Genomic DNA, 5,761 nt, shown 5'->3' with positions numbered 1-5,761 from the left:
TGAGAACCTTCCAAGAAATTCAAAAACCTCTCAAGATACAAAAGTCTTTCAAGGTACAAAAGTACGGGGTGTAACATCCTTCCCCCCTTTAGAACATTTTTCCTCGAATGTGAACCAAAAACTTCCTCCGGATTTTATACCGACTATATGGAAAGTTTCTCTGTCCTATTGCCATAACATATACTTTCATCAAGCAATCAATATCAGAGTTCCAAATTTTAGGATTACTTATAGACGTAGGGAATAGGTACAGATACTTGAGTTTTATTTCCTCTTTCACTTCCCAGGGGGTCACCCATCCTAGTACTACTCTCGCCCAAGTATGCTTAACTTTGGAGTTCTGATGGGATCCGGTGTGTTAGTGCTGGTATGATCGCATCCATCCCTTATGGGATCTTGTTTAAAGTTTAAGCGTTCCCATTTACATATGGTAGCGTCAGTTGATTTCCTCTTACGCTTGTATTTCTATTATCTGCTTCCCCCCTTTTAGGGTGTACCCATGTCATCCTCTTGTTTATTTTCAACTATTCATACACATATTATTTTGTTCTAACATATTTGACATACTATACCTTCAGTACGTAGCTATCTATTCCTTTTTTCGTCCGATACTCGTACTTAATTGATCACATCTATCTTGGGTGCTCCCTATACTTAATTGAGTCATAAATAACTTATCTTGTCCTCTAATAATAGTTGAGGGTTCTGTACTTTCCAACAAGATTGAAACTCCATCATCGGGCATCTTGCCCCTCAATGTGAAATATAGCTGAAGATACCTTAGTCTGAACTTTGCTCCTTAGATAGGCTTTTGTTTCTTCGAAATAAAATTTACCAAGTAAAAAGGGTGCTCTTCATCGATGACCTAGAGGGTACCTTTTACAGCTATAGTTCAACATAATAGGGGAACTGGGTATCAATTTCCAAGATATATTAAGAATCTATGTTTCATTCTGCCTTTTTTTTATTCTGGGAAAATTTCGGCAGAGGTTCCTCTATACTCCTTACTATCCCCAAAACCTGCACGCAGAAAATACCAATAATGCCTTATAGGTCCAACATATATATATTCATATCCTATCACAGCTACACAGAGCTTTCGATATCATCTCATATCGCAGCCACATAGGGCTTTCAATATCAACAATATTTTGAAAATGATTGACTTACCTCGTGTGTCCAAATCAACCTACATCTGTTACACTTTCTGGTCTACCTTCCTTTCAGTTTTCGACTTTATATTTCAATCATGTGTGAATACCTTACCCAATAGATACTTTTCATGCCCTTGCTTACCTGTGTGCTTTGTAACTTCTAATGTCGTCAATTACTTTCTTTGGTTGATGTGTCCTTCTGCTAAAGTCCAAGGTTAGTATAAGGAGTTTTCCTATGATTCAGATCTATAGCACGATATAAGACAAGAAAGAAAGGTAAAAATTCTAAATGTCCTATAGCCTCCTATTTATAAATGTGGTGCACCACACACTGATAAATCAGACTCTACCAGACACAGTCTGTAGACATTCCGATGACCAAACTACTCTGACCACTTTTTTCATGACCCAACCCCGTAGGCTGTGCCGGGTGCTCGAACTGGATACTCGTGTATATCCCTGCTATATGTAAGTAAATCTGTCCCCTATTTAAGTCATAGCACATCAACAGGCAAGATAATATATAAGCTGACGAGGCTTATCATAGGCACCACTATATATACATACATATACAACACATATACAACCCACATACATGTCCATAGACCTTTAAGAGTAATAAAAGTAACATAAGGCATGACAAGGGCCCTACCATACCCGTGAACAAATAAATATATACATCGAGGGTTAGTACCAAAACTAGGCTCCGACACTATAGAGCACTTCTGAATTGCTGAGTGGAACTCCTATGGTGATGGATACCCAAGGTGTGCATATGTACCTACGGGTATGAATGTAGCCCCCCAAGAAAAGGGGGGTCAGTACGACATATGTACTGAGTATGTAAAGCATAGACATTATAAGGAAATTATAGTTGGCGTAGGGATGCAGGGCAAGTGTGACATCTAATCATTTACTGTACCAGTAGCTTATAACATAAGGTCGTACATACTATTATCACGTACAGTACCCATCCTATTCAGGGACTTGGTGTAAAGACTACATCACTCTATTATCATAAGCATATGTATACTATTAGTGCTATCTCATATAATAATGCCGAGGAATGTATGACCCAATCCATATACCATATACTAATGCCGAGGAATGTTTGGTCAGATCCATATATCATATAGTAATACCGAGGAACGTTTGGTTTAATCCACATATTATATAGTAATGCTGAGGAATGTTTGGTCCGATCCACATATCATATAGTAATGTTGAGGAACGTTTATCCAGATCTGTATATTATATAGTAATCTAGAGAAACGTTCGGCCCGATCCATATATTATATAGTAATATAGAGGAATGTTCGGCCTGATCCGTATATAATATAGTAATACCGAGAAACATTCAGCCTAATCTGTATATTATATAGTAATACTGAGAAACATTTGGCCCAATCCATATATTATATCGTAATGCCGAGGAACGTTCGGACCGATCCGTATATTATATAGTAATGCCGAGGAACGTTTAGCCTGATCCGTAAATTATATAGTAATGCCGAGGAATGTTTGGCCCAATCCGTATATTATATACCATACCTGGCCCTTTATGGGACTCAGTATCATCATATCATCATATACCATACCTGGCCATTTATGGGACTCGGTGTCATAATAATCATATACCATACCCAGCCCTTTATGGAACTCGGTGAAAGATGTATTACAGTATACATGAGTAAGATAGTGAGTAACCATATACGATCTAAATCATTATCAGAGACTCGACAATGTAAGAAGATTAAGCTATCGTCTGAGGACCACAATAGTAGTGTAGACATCTCTAGTGCCTTTTTAATGCCATTAAGGCCTATACCACTTAGGATCTCAGGGATCCTAGACATGTATTAAAGTAATACTAACAGTTCATAGAATCAGGGATACCCGTCATCACATCGTCCTTAGTACTAGGAGCTTATATATCCAGTACTTCTCAACCTATGGAGTTCAAGGAAAGTAGTTCAACCTACTACAAGAGTTTGACATTCAGAAGTGAATATGAGATACGAATTACATTTAGGACTTGAGAGTGGAGTTACCCCAGAGCTCGTATAACATTTTACTTACAATTAGGACATGCCAAAGGAAGAGAAAAAATAAGCTTTACCTAGTCTCTACTTTTCCTCAAGGAGTCATCATTTACATATATCATACCCGGCCCGTCATGGGCTCAGTATCAACCTTATTATTGCATTACCTTACAATCATAGCACCACACTTATGTCAAAGACATATCAAGAGGAAAGAAGGGTAGCTCTGCGTACTTATGCCAAAACATGCCAAGAGAAAGGAGATAACTTCACATACTTACTACTCTACATCATATAAAAGCCTTGAGAGGCAATAACTCAACTATTATAGGAATTATACCATTGAGAAGTGAATAAGACTTATGAGTCATACTTGGGGTTCTATGAATGGAATTATCCCCACATTTTGTAAATCAATCACTTAAGGCTGAGACATGCCAAAAGAAAAGAAAGGGTAAGCTTCACATACCTCTTATGGATTATTCTTACATATTCGCCTCTTCGTCTCTTGAACCTATTTAACATGAAAGTAATACTAAGTCTAATGACCTTTCACTTTCCAATTTCCAACTCTACACCCAATTACTCATAGGAGTTATTTCTTTATCCATTACCCTCGACTAGTTTGTTATTAGTTCCGAACCTACCGAAAATCGAGAAGCATCTCTCCTATAACTTCAACATCCCAGAGATTTCAACTCATCCACAATGTCAACAACCATACCAACAACAACAACCAGAAGCATATTTACAAGTAAATCACTTCAACCTTACACAATACAAGCTCCAAACAACTAGCTCCAAACTATGATACAAAAATAGAATTTTTAATCTTTGTTTCTCAAAATCTTTAACCATACCAAACGGAGGGTCGTATGGATGAAACCAGCATCACCCACACCATTGTTAAAAAACTTTGAAGCCCTGCAACACGCAACCCAACCAGCTGCACCCGCAGCACCACAATGACAACCCACTACTTGACTTTGATTTTACGCTAGCGACATTAATTTAGTTTGTTTCTAATGTCAAGCATCCTTATGCAATTATTTAACTTCCAGCCTCATTTAAGATATGTAATATACCCCATAACAACATCATAAACTTTAATTTAAAAGGGAAAGCCTTACCTTGTCCAAAACTCACCAAAATATGTCTTGAAAGTTCCTTTAGCGCGCCTAAAACTTCGTGGTTGTTTAATAATGTTTTGGCTGCTCCAAACCAAAAAATTTCATTAATAATACCTTCATAACATCGTGGTTCACCCTAGGTAATTAATTCATAGAACGAAATAGGAGACTTACCTTTTTTCTCCTCCAAAACCGAAGCACTCTCTTCTCTCTAGCACAAGTTCCTCTTCTCTTTTCTTCTAGACTTCTCTTGAAGTTTTTTGGATAAAAAGAAACTTAAAGGATAAGGATGACTTAAAAGTCTTCAAACACATCTATATATAGGCCATCTTAAGGGGTGACATATGTCAACCCCTAAGTGGTGACATGTGTCAAGAACTTATAGGGCCAACACATCACCCCCTCCACTTAGGGGCTACCACATGGCATGTGGGAGCCTACCCCCTTGCTGCAGCTACTGCCACATGGCACTCCCTTATTATACCACATGGCACTCTCTCATGGACTGCCACGTGTTGCTTTTTTTCCTTCTCGTAGGTTCTTAATCTCGTCTTTCTTTACGAACCTATGTAATCCTTAAAACGTAACCTTGGTATTTACTCAAGTAATTTAAGTATGTAAGATTTTTAAATTGGTAGCTTACATAAGTAATTCGAGTCCTACAACTCATTACTTGTCCTCTAATTCCTTCCGGATTCTCATAACCACATTTCTAATCTTCCCTTCTATGGGGTGCCACATTATCCCTTCTTTAGAGTTGTTTGATAGTGTCATAGATTATCCGTCTCACGTGACAACTTATAAGAAGCTTATGATCCTTTCAAGAAACATAAGAAGATTAAATAAAAACTTAAGAAGCTTAAGAGGTTCAAGAAACTTAAGAAGCTTAAGAAGATTGAGAACCTTCCAAGAAACTCAAAAACCTCTAAAGATACAACAGTCTTTCAAGGTACAAAAGTACGAGGTGTAACACTTTTATTGTGTAAGGTTGAAGTGATTTACTTGTAAATATGCTGCTGGTTGTTATTGGTAGTATGGTTGTTTATATTGTGGACAAGTTGAAATCTCGGAAATATTGAAGTTATAGGGGAGATACTGCCCGATTTTTGGTAGATTCAAAACTAGTAAAAAAACTAGTCAAGGATAATGGATAAGGAAATAACTCCTATGAATACTTGGGTATAGAGTTGGAAATTGGAAAGTGAAAGGTCATTAACCTTAGTATTACTTTCATGTTAAATAGGTTCAAGAGACGATGAGGCGAACGTGTAAGAGTAGTCCATAAGAGGTATGTGAAGCTTACCCTTTCTTTTCTTTTGACATGTCTTAGCCTTAAGTGATTGATATACAAAATATGGGAATAATTCCATTCATAGAACCCCAAGTATGACTCATAAGTCTTATTCACTTCTCCATGGTAGAATTCCTATAATAG

General features: G+C 37.3%; 1 pseudogene; it reads right to left on the bottom strand.

Annotated features, from left to right (window-relative positions):
* Positions 1–259: 259 nt before the first annotated feature.
* Positions 260–381, bottom strand: LOC129904309 (5S ribosomal RNA; annotated as a pseudogene).
* Positions 382–5,761: the final 5,380 nt, after the last annotated feature.

This window comes from Solanum dulcamara, chromosome 1 (assembly GCF_947179165.1).
Source record: "Solanum dulcamara chromosome 1, daSolDulc1.2, whole genome shotgun sequence".
Taxonomy (NCBI): Eukaryota; Viridiplantae; Streptophyta; class Magnoliopsida; order Solanales; family Solanaceae; genus Solanum; species Solanum dulcamara.
Note: the sequence above shows the minus strand (reverse complement) of the source record. Positions and strands in the feature narration are given on the sequence as shown.